General features: G+C 56.9%; 1 long non-coding RNA gene across 1 annotated transcript; it reads left to right on the forward strand.

The window, feature by feature from the left end:
- Positions 1-6,604: 6,604 nt before the first annotated feature.
- Positions 6,605-10,687, forward strand: LOC128626110 (uncharacterized). The gene is made up of 3 exons (XR_008390018.1): positions 6,605-6,671; positions 7,138-7,245; positions 9,772-10,687. It is a non-coding gene; the product is annotated as an uncharacterized LOC128626110 (long non-coding RNA).
- Positions 10,688-11,381: the final 694 nt, after the last annotated feature.

Consider the following 11,381-nt stretch of genomic DNA (forward strand, 5'->3'; position numbering starts at 1 on the left):
ACTCTTGTGTCGGGTCCTGCCCCTGTGAAGAGCCACAGGGGGTGGGGGCGGCTTCTCGAGTGCGCTGGGCTGCAGATCTAGGAAACGCCCAGGCTTCCAGACGCCCTTGGCCGCTCCGACTCACCAGGTGTGAACCACTCACTTCCTCTGCTGCTCTTACCGAGCAAAACTGGCTAAGTCTGGTTGAAACCAGTTCCTGGAGGCCTCTGCTCCCCTCCTTGCCCCTGCCCATCTGCTTTGGGCATGGCCGGCGACTCCTCTGAGTGGCTGGGGCCTGTCCTTCTGGAGGTGAAGCCTCTTCCTGGGGCTGAGCACTGATGTCACCCAGGTAGTGGGAGGGGTCCTGAGGATTCCTGTCCCGGGTAGGAGCCCTTTAAGCAGGGCGGAAGGGAGGAAACGCAACAGCCCAAGTGGGGAGCAGTCAATGGCGCTGACCTGCGCCTGATCCACTTTTCCGTCTTATTTCTTTGTGCAGAGCAGGCTTGGCATGCTGAGGGGAAGCATCTGTCATCCCCTGGGGGGTGTCTAAGGGAAAGCTGGGTTCCCATGAGCCCTGCTGGGCTTCGGGGTCCAGACCACCTCACAGGGATCAAACCCTTCGCTGGTATGCGAGGTATGCCAGCCCAAGGGTGGAGGAGGAGAGGGCCTCAGGCAGGACCTCCCAGTGACAGGCAGCGCCGAAGGCTGGCCAAAGGCAGGGCCGCAGGCTCCAGCCTGGGAGCAAGTGCGGGTCCTAGGACTGAGCTGAATTGCAGATGGTGGGTTGTCAAGGGCCAGCCCCACGAGGTCAGCCAGATCCCAGGGAGGAATCCTCACCTGCCCAGATGCCCTCTTCATCCTTCCCGCCCATCCATGCCTCCATGAATCCATCACTGTCAAGTCTGTTATATGCCAGACTCTGACCTGGGCTTGGAGAGCAACAGATAAATGGAGACATAATTCCTCTCTTCACAGCCTGGGAGGGAGACAGACAGAAAACAAGTCATGCGGGAAGGGCGTGCAAAGTGGACGGCGGCACCGTTTACCAGGGGTGAGAACTGCTTTGGGGGCCGAGGGAACTCCTCACAGAAGAAAAAAACATTTGAGTAGGTTCCCAGTTAACCAGGCACGGGGGAGGGGATGGGGAGATGCGCTGGCAAGTACAAAGTCACGGAGGCCTCAAAGGGCGGGCATGTGGTGTGCCTGGCAGTCTGGTGGGACGGCCGTGTCCGTGGGGCAGGTGGAAGCAGGTGGAAGCAGGTAATGCTAAAAGACTGGGCTGGTCCAGAGTGAGGCGGACTTGAATGGCTGCCAAGCAGGAAGACATGGTCCAGTATCCTTGGAACATGAATAAATCCCTGTGTCGGTGGCTCTGTCTGCACTTTGAGGGTTTTGAGCCACCTGTCCTCAGCTCCCGTAGGGCTCTCCCTGCCAGGCACACCGACCTGTGATGGGCACTGGTCTGCTACCGCTTTGGCCAGGCTCATGTCCACACTGAGATGGCAAGGAGGTGAGGAGGCGGCTGCCACAGCGTCCAAGAGCTGACCCTCACGGCAGGCAGCCTGTGGCCTGAGACCTGTGTGGACTCCAGGAGCAGGCCCATCTGGTCAGGAAGGGTCTGGCTGCTGTCCGTCAACCCTGTCCTCATCGCCCTGGCCTTGAACCAGTGAGTTCTTCCAAGTGCATCCATTGTCGCTACTGAGAGCAGATGCCTCTGTGTCCCCTGCCAGAGGAGGAGCCGCCCCCATTGCTGGCCTGCCCTCTACTGTCACAGCTGTACCCCAGGCCCAGCTTCTGGGCACGGAGCCCCAGCATCTCGTTATCTCAGGCTTTGGGCTGTCACCTTTGATTACAAAACCTTCAGAAATTCTGCGAATTGTCTTGCCGGTTATACTCGCCACAACCGCCTGCGTGAACCTCTGCGCCGGAACCACAAGGCAACCACAGCGCCTCAGAGACTTCTGCTCTGCACCCAGCCAGGGCCCCTCCCCCTCTGCTCCCCCTTCCTGAGCCGGGCTCCCCACACTTCCCCTTCTCTCTTTCTTTTTCTTATTCTAAATTTTAGAAACTGAGGTGAAGCACTGCAAGGCCCCAGAGGCGGGGTTCAGGGGATGGGAGGTGGGGTGTGCGGGGTTTGGAGATGTGGGGTGTGGGAGGAATGGGGGTGGTAGCTGTGGAGGGGGTGTGGGGGGTGAGGGGTGAACTAAGTGAGAGCCATTGAGGCTGGTCCAGCGAGGGGGACGGAGTCAGAGCAGGCCTGAGGGGCTCTGGAAGAGGCTGAGTGGAGAGGAGAGAGGTGAAGGGCTGTGGGAGACAGGGCCGTCTGCCTGCTGGAATGGCCTATTCTTCCCACCGAGTTTCCTCTGGCTTCCAGAAGGTACCTTCAGCCTAGGAAAGCAGGGAATGAGGTGCATGAGTGTGTGTGGAATATGAGTGTGTCTGTGTGGGGTTGTAACCATGTGCGTGTGTTGGTGAGTGTGTGTGTGTGTTTTGACCCCCTGGTAGGCAGGGAGGTGCAGGGCGGGGCTAAGGCCCACGCCCAGGTGTCGGGGTGTGCACCAGACTGGGAAGCCATGCCTGCCCGGTACAGGAGCAGTGGGTCTCTGCTCAGGTGCCATCTCTGGCCTCTATTTCCATTTCCGTCCTCTGGGCCCAGTCTGGGTCTGGGAAGCTGCGTGGCTCAGGAAAGGCAACACGTGTCCTTTGAAAGCCCACTCTGTATCATGTGCTCTGCCCAGTCTCTGCCTTTGGTGCTCACACAGCTCTGTGAGTTCTGTTAGCAGGTCTGTGGGACTAATGGGGAAGCTGAATTTGCCAAGGGGAGAGGCAGTGGGGTTTGCAGATAGAAGCGTGGCCTCTAGCCTGAGCTGCTGGAATCCTGACTCTTTGCTCATTAGATTAGAAGAAAGGGAACTTAGTCTCCCTGAGTGCAGTGTTCTCTCCACACAACAGGAGTAACCAGAGCAAGAGCGCCTCCGTGACCGCGCTTCTGTGAACGTGCACCAGGTGCGTGCAGAGCTCCGAGCACTGCACAGGCGCACGGGGCCCGACCATGCCCGGCGGTGGCTGCTGCTGAGGGGTCGGCCTGGGACGCCGTCCCGGTCAGCCTGACGCTCCAGCCATCGATGTACACGCTGTGCGACCTTGGAGGAGCCACTTTCCTCGGGCCTCAGTTCCCTTTATTGTGAAGCAGGGCTATTTCTTTGCAAGATGGTTATGAGACTCGAGTGGATTAGAAGAAGTGAAAACATTTATGAAATTATGAAAAGTAATATGCAGAGTTAAGTGCTAGCCGGTGTTTTAATGTGTTGCTGCATGTGTTGGGACAAGTCAGTGTTCACTTCGGGATTTAAAATGCAGAACCCAAACTCCTGACACTCGGGGAAAGCAGATCAGAGAAAGGACCAACGCCCCACATACGCAGAAGAGTTGGGGGGCAGGGGAGTGATGTGTGTTGACCCTCGCTGTGTGCCTGCCCTCATGATGGACATTTCAGAGACCCCAGGCCCCAAGCCTGTGACTAGAAACTGTGGCCTATTTGTTTTATTGTACCCACCCCCACCACTGGTGGAAATGAGTGTTCCCTGGGTATTTGGGGACCTAAGCTGCGATCCCTCATGGCGTCCACCTGCCCTTCCTCTCCCACTCTCTTCCGAGCCTGTGTCCACAGCATGACCTCTGTGGTGCCAGGGGGCCGCCTTCTTCTGCCAGGGTGAGGACGCTGGGACACAGAACATTCCGGGCAGAGGAGGGGAGGGCGTGCCTCTCTCCGCCGCGCGCCACAGGCTGCCCGCAGGCCCCATGGCAGCTCCGCTTCTGTCCACAGTCCCACAAAAGCTTTGAAGCTTTGAACTTCTGAACTTTGAAGTTTCTCGATGTCAGAGCTCAACCCAGTCTCAGGAGCCGGGTGAGAAGAGGACCCAGGTCCTCTCTCTTCCTCTGCTCTCTCCCCACCCCAAGCCCCCACCCCGGTACCTTCTCTCCCCCTTTTATACACCAAAAGTGTCTGGCAGGTCAGTGGATATCAAGGATCCCAGAGACCATGGGTGGGGGGTGTCGTCTGTCCGTCCAGTGTCCGGACTCAGGCTCGGCAGTCCCCCACCACTTTGCTACGTCCTGCAGAGGCACTGGGAGATGGATAGTGTTGCCCTGGGTTACAGATGGAGACGCTGAGGCTCGAGAGGAAAAGCTGGACGCAGGATGTCATCCAGTGAGTAGCCGCGGTGTGTTGCAGATGCTGGGTTTTTAGGAACCACCTTGCTCCTGGAAGCCAAGGGGAGCAGAAGGTCTGACCGTCGGGGCGGGCTGCGGGCAGGTGGTGCGGTCCTCTGTGTCCTTCCCTCGGCCGCACAGGCCTTGGCTGGTGCTCCCCAGCCTGCTTCGTGAGCCCATCAGGTGGGTCCACCCCAGCCTTGGGAGTCATTATTCCTGTCCTTGAGAAGCAAGTGATTCACCTTTCACAGAAGCCCAGAGGCAGCCCCAGGTCTCGGCGGACCTCCCGTTCTTGCCTGATCTCAGTGATCAGGTGGGTCCATCGGTCTGCGGGGGAACTCCCTCCCGCCTCTCACGTCCTCCCATTCCTTCTCTCTCACCGCGCTCTGAATCTGAGATGGGAAACGCCCTGGACAGCGCGCCTCCCACCGCCGTCTTCTCCCCTGCCTCTGTCTCCGCACCCTCGGATCCTGTGCTGCCCCAGCCAGGTTAGCGTAAGAACTCAAATTAATTTTCATGCTCCAACTCTAGGTGTAAATGCCTTCATTAATAATTTAAAGCACATTTATTTATGCAGTTTGATATCTTTCAAGTTCGGAGAAGCAATTAAGGTTCTTCCCAAGTCACCCCGGAGATGTCCGCTTCTCCAGGGTGGCCAGGGGACAGAGACTATCGGGGCACGGCCGGCTGGCCAGGCCGCCCCGCCTCAGCCCTTTGCCCGCTGCCTCTGCGAGACACTGGCTTTTGAAATGGAAAAGAGTACATTGATTTCCTTGGCCCATCTCGAGAAAGGCCCATTAATTTCTTTCTCAGGATTGCTCTGGATTATTAAACTCGAAGACCTACAGAGGTCCTGGCCACTAAGAGTTTCTCCCCTTAACTGGTTCCCAGGAGACTGTCATCATCCAAAAGCCACTTCTAACTCTTCCCCAGGGAGCCCGTTCTCACCTCCCTGTGGGAGAGAAGAGCCGGGCTGGCTCGGAGCAACTGAGGAGTGTGGACACCTTGGCCCACTTCTGTTCCTTGGCCCACCTCCCTTTCCTCATCCAAAAAACCCCCGAGAAAATCATCTTGACCTTAACGGGCGTGCTGTGAAGACGGAGCAGGCAGACAACAGGAGAAAGCACCGGGCTGCTCCGTCCACCATCTCCCTCCGCCTGAGAGGAGCCCCTCCGGCCTTTGCCCGGGCTGGGCCCCTGCCCAGTCGCCCTTCCTTCTGTCCACACCTCAAGGCCATCATGCTTTGTGACGAAGATAGTTCCCATCCCCTTATCGCTTGCTACTAGCTTTTGCATAGCCGCTATCACTTTATCGTTAGTAACAGTATTTGAAGCAGAGATGGAATAGGGGTTCCCAGTAGATGTGACTTCCTAGAGCCAGATTAGACTTCAAAAGTGTCCTCTGCATCCCTCCCTGGCTAGCCATCCTAAGCCCTGTGTAGCAGGGACTCTGTGAGATGCCATGGGTGTGGGTGGGGCACACCGGGATGACCCAGGTTTTGTCCAGGATCTCGCAGCCTAGAGGGGATGAGAATACGGTACCCCCAGGACTAGTGCGGCTCAGCTTGAGCTGCATGTTGAAAAACAGACCCGGAGTCCAGCATCAAGCCTGGTTCCGTGAGGTCTCGGGCACATTTTATCAATCTGGGCCTCAGACTCCAAGATCAGACCTTGCCCACCCACGTTCCCCCACAGAGTGGGACCCGGAGCCGTCCTGACTCCCCTCTCCCTCGTTCACACCTGCGACACAACCGCATCCTTGTCGATCTCGTGTCTCTGGGAGACGCGCTCCTCTTCCTCTTCCTGCTCCCACATCCTCTAGAGCGGCACCATCTCCCCTGCGGATGATGGCAACAGCCCCCCAAAGGTCCCTGCTGCCATCTCTGCCCCCACTGAGCCCTTCTCCCACCTGCCTGCCAGGGCAGCCTTTTCAAACTCAAGCACCCGCTCCCCATGAAGATGCATTTGAAAGCTCTGAGGGCTCCATGTCTTACAGCTCACCACACGGCGTGGCCCCTGCCACAACCCTGGCCCCGGGGCTCCCGTTTCTCTCTGCTTCAATGTCACACTGGCCGCACTGGTCTTCCTCCAGGTCCTAGAATCCACCGTGTACCTCCCCACGGGCCTTCCTTCAGTTGTGGCCCCTCCGCCCCGCCCCCTCCCCACACGGTCTGCCCGTTTGATGCCGGATCACTGTTCCTTCCTCAGGGGCCCTCCAGAGCAAGTCAGCTCTGTCCCCTTTATCAAAAGCTTCCGCGTCACCCCTTCCCAGTCTTCCGCAGTGCCGATCACGGCCCGCGCTTCTGGGTCTGTCCCGTGGTTGTTTCACTGCTGCCCGTGCCCTCCGCCAGCAGCTGGCACACTTCAGGACGGCGGGCGTCTCATCCGTCCCGCTCTCCACTGCGCGCCCAGCACCTCGCAGGGCGGACGGCACGCAGTCGGTGCTGAATGCATCCGTGTGAACAGGGAGGGGGCAACTGCGTGAGTCCGGGGAGGCATTTGGGTTAGTTGAACTCCACGGCCACCACCGTGGACGGGGACAGCTCCTGAGCCCCGAATGCGGGAGCGGCTCTGGAGCACCTCGTTGGTGCCACGCTGGCACTCCGGGTGCGGTGCAGGAGCAGGGTGGGGCGGGAGGTGCGGAGGCAGCTGTGGCAGGTTAGGGGAGTGCGGGCTGCAGTGGTGTGGGGAGCGGGGGGCACAGTGTCCTGTCTGGCCTGGGAGACGGTGTCACTGGGGAATGGCACCAGGCAGGCAGGTGGGCAGGAGAGCTGGCTCTCCACACCCGCACCTGTGTCTCTGAGCTGCCTCTCAGAGCCTGTTTGTCATCTATAACGGGATCATTTCTGCCTTCCATGCGAGCGTGGAAGTCTAGGACACTGTCACACTCAAGAGGGCCTTGCCTGGTCTTTTCGGGCCTCTGTTCCTACCATTATTGTTCTTTAAGGTCAAGTGAGGGGACCAGCGAAGCAAGGCCTGGTACAGGACCACCAGGGACAGCTGGATGGGCTCACCTGGCTTCAGCGCCTTCCCAGCACACGTAGCACCAGCACAGGTGATCTCACTTGTCCTTGACTTGCCTCCCCCAAGAAGAATGTCTACCCCAAGAGCTGGAGCTCTCACTTGTCCTGCTTACTCACCTCAGTGCCGAGCAGACTCTCTGGCTCGTCATAGACCCTAGTAAATGGTGAAGAGCAAGACAGGTGGAGGGTGGGGGACAAAGAAAGACAAGAGATGTGACAGGAGGCTGTCCCTGGATCAGCCCTGGGCGGGGTCCCTGGGTCATGCCGGAGGCAGGGCAGGCACAGAGGGCTGGGGCCTCCAGGTCTGGGAGGAGAGCTGTCCCACAGGGGTGGCCCAGGAGGCTGGGGTCTGGTCTAGACAGTGACAGCAGGGGAAGGACCTGCAAACACAAACTCTGCCGGCTGACGTGGCTCAGACTCCCGCCTTTACACCGGTGCCTTTGGGTGAGTTAGCCACCCTCTTGGAGCTCTTATTCCTCCTTTGAGGGACAGGAACACAGACTCGTGCTGGTTCATCTGTGGCACTGTCCCTCTGCCTTCTAGAGAAGCCCTCCTGGGGAAGGGCCACGGGAGGTGTGGGTGGGTGCTGGTTTCCAAGGAAGGAACAGCTTGTTTTTACTTTGCTAACACTGGGGCTCTGGTCTAATGGGCCTTTAAAGCTACATCTTATGGGCTTTTGAAACTTACTGGGGGCAGAAGGAGGCTGGGGGCCTTTCCCTGTGCAGAGTTGAAGTGGTGAGTGGGAGGCCTGGACACAGACGAGCAGGGCTGGGTGGGGTGGGGTGGGCATCCAGAAAGGGCAGAGGGCACCGAGTCCAAGACCCCCAGCCCATCTACTGGGCTGGGTGCCTAGTGGGCCTGTGGTCCCAGGGAAGGTAGGCCCTAATCTGGGACTCACACTGGCTTCCCCTGGGGGTGGTTACATCCTACTGCCCATCCCCCACCTACCCCAGATGTCACATGAATGGGAACACGCCCCCGCCCACCTAAGGCTTCCTGGTCTAAACTGCTCAGCTGTCCCCAGTGGACACCTCCCTAGAAGATGCTCTGGACGCTGGCCAGCCCGGGACCATGGGGCTCCAGTGTATCCCCAGTTGGGATGGAAGGGGCAGACCCGCCACTCACATGTGGAAGCCAGAGTGGTGAGCATGTGTCCTGGGGGCACACTCTTCCAGGCTGCAGCTGAGTGTGGTTCTCTGCACCTCTGAATGTCATTCCCCAAGGTGCCCTGGAGCCAGGGTGACACTGGGCCCGGGGCACCATCTCACTGACTCTGTCTGGGACCTGGGGTGATGGTCTCTGCTCCTCGGAGCTGTGAAAAGGAAGAAATGAGGCAAATTAGTGTCTAGTTGGCAGAAAGTGCAGGTACACCCTTCCTGCCCCCTTATCCCCAGACCCCTGGTGGCTGCGGGTGGGGTGCAGGGCAACTCAGACCCCTCTCGTGCACCGGTCCCCACCTGCGGCGGGCTGGGTCTGCAGGGCTCAGGGCTCCCCAGGTGCTCTCCCTGCCTTGCCTGCCCAGAACCGCAGCCAGGAAAGTGCTGACGTGTCTCTGACAGCCTCCCACTCAGGGAAGCCACCCACAGATGGGGGCACAGGACCTGAGCTGAGCGTCCTCATCTCCTGTCGTCACTCGCCAGCTCCCGCAGGCAGATGCTGGGCGGGCTCCAGACAGCGTCCGCCCCAGGCAGTCAGGACAGTGGGAAGGGAGCCTGGTTTGCAGGAGGCCGAGCCAAGGAGGAGGGCCCCCAAGCCGGGGCCTGGGTCTCTGCTAAGGCGTGTTAAAGCCCAGCCCTGCAGCCCTCAGTCTTCCCTGAGCGCTTGGCTGGGGACACGGGCCAAACATACCTAGAAACATAAGGTGACAAAAGCTGATGGGGTGAGGGGGCTATCACTGAGTTTGTGAAGTCGAGGCACCTCATTGTTTGTGTGGGGAAACTGAGGCCCAGAGTCACACGGCACAGAGGACCAAAGCTCAGATTCATTTCTTTGGCAAACTCTATTCAGAACAACTGCAGACCTGGTACATGCATGACAGAGACCCAGGCCCCCCGGCAGGAAGGATAGTGTTCCGGACCTCCTCTCATCTGGGCTTCTGGGGCGCATGGAGGCATGAGTCTGAGTGACTAGAATCTGTGCAGTGAACAGCTTGGTCTCACGGCTGAGTCTGGCCATCCTCCGAGGAGCCCACCTGCTCGGTGTCCCACACAGCCCTGGGTGTGCTGCAGGTCACAGCTGCAAACTGGGGACTTGGTGTCTCTGGGGAGCACCGCCCAGGCCTGCCTTTTGCTCTCCTCTCTGTCCTCTGCAATCTCTCTTGAGAAGTACAGACAGCACTTTAGGAAACTGGACGGACCCCTCTGACCCCGCCAGTAAACCCACTGTTGAGCACTTGGGCTGGTTTAACCTCCGTCTTGCATTTTCCAAGTAGGAAGTGCTTGGCTCATTTGCTGACTCACTTAAGCCTCTCCTTTGTGTAAGATTTAGGGAATGGGGAGGGCTGGGCTATTTTGTATCTCCTTCATTCCTGTTAAGCCCTGGCATTTCCTCTCGCACAGGTGGGACTGGATTTCTCCAGGAAGACGGCTGGAACCTGCACGACAGCGGTTCTCACACTCAGTCTGGCTGGCTGATGCCCACAGGTCGGGGAGGACAGGCAATTCCTGGGCTGCCCTTCCACTCACACTGTATTTCCAGAAGGTGGTTATCTGCAAGTGAGCTCCTGTTCTGAGTGAAGCACTGTGCTAGGGGCTTGGGAGAGGTAGACAGATTGACCTCAACGTGTTGATTGAGGCAGAAAGAGGCTGTGCTGGTAAATGGTTAACCACCAGCTTTCCCCAGGGGAAATATACTCAAGTGTAGCCTTTGCAAATTCCTATGGTATAAATAGTCCCACTGTGGCTGATTTCAAGGGACCGATGGGACCTCTTGGGAAGAGATGCACAGAAGCAGGTCTGAGAACAAGCAGAACCTGGCTCCAGCATAGCACATGGCAAGGAAGTTTGAAACATGTCCTGAAGTAGAAGAATAAATGTAATTCTATAATCCCTGAACAGGGGAACAATTCCTTCTGACTGAGCTTCCCAGGGAAGCTTCAGGGAACAAGTGGTCTTTGGTTTGGGCTGGAGGAAACCCAGGGCTTTCTCTGGGGGAGTCATACAGGGAGGTCCTCCAGCCAGAGAGAGCAGTCCAAGCGGAGGATGCGCAGACGTGCCCGGTACATTGGAGGGCAGGTGCCCTGTGTCAGGACCACAGAGACCAGATCACAGCGGGCCTTCCAGACTTTGCTAAGGATTTTGTCCTTTATCTCATCAGGAGACAGTGTGGGGGAGACACTGAGGCATCTTAAGAAAGTGACATTATAAGATATCACTTTCTTTTGTTGTGATTTTTGAATCCTTTCTTATTTTTTCTAAAAAATTATGTACGTTCATTTCAAAAACAAATTGACCCATTCATGCCTTTTTAATATTAGGTGAACATCTCCTCAAGATGTCTTCATGCATATGCACAGACAAAAGTTTAAACAAATATAGTAGGAATATATGAAATAAATAAAAATAAAAGCAAAGAAAAAAGAGAGAAAGGAATTAACTGATCTCTCTTTTTACATTGGGTATTGTTAGAACTCTATGTGATGTTTGGTGCTGTGGCAGCTCTATCGTAATCATGAGGGAAGCCAGCCTACAGTGGACATACTGACAATGATGGAGTAGGAAGATGGAGAGAATATGAGTTTTGGTGATGTAGGGTAGCTGCTTTCCTTTACATATAGACTATCATATAGAATGATTCTCATATGCATATTTCTTCCCTATCTACCTAGACTCTGAATTCTCAAGGCTCAAACTAGGTCATGTTGAAGCAAGTAAGCGTGATGCAGTGTTCAATACTTGGGCTTTGGATCAAATGAACCCATATTTGAATTACAGCTCCTTAGGGGAGACTTGCTCTATCTCGTACTGGCTCAATTTTCTCATCTCTGAAATAGGAATAATTAACTTGCAGAAGTGTTGTGAGCATTACATTCGATAACACACATATAGTTTCTGCCACAATGCCCAAGACAGAAGGCACTCAGAACATGACTGGGACATACACGAGGAGATCTGAGAGAATATGGGGCGTGCCCCTGGGTGGGGGAAGCTTTGCACTCCGTCTCTAGTCC

This window comes from Artibeus jamaicensis, unplaced genomic scaffold (assembly GCF_021234435.1).
Source record: "Artibeus jamaicensis isolate MK-2021 breed Jamaican fruit bat unplaced genomic scaffold, CSHL_Jam_final scaffold_286, whole genome shotgun sequence".
Lineage (NCBI taxonomy): Eukaryota > Metazoa > Chordata > Mammalia > Chiroptera > Phyllostomidae > Artibeus > Artibeus jamaicensis.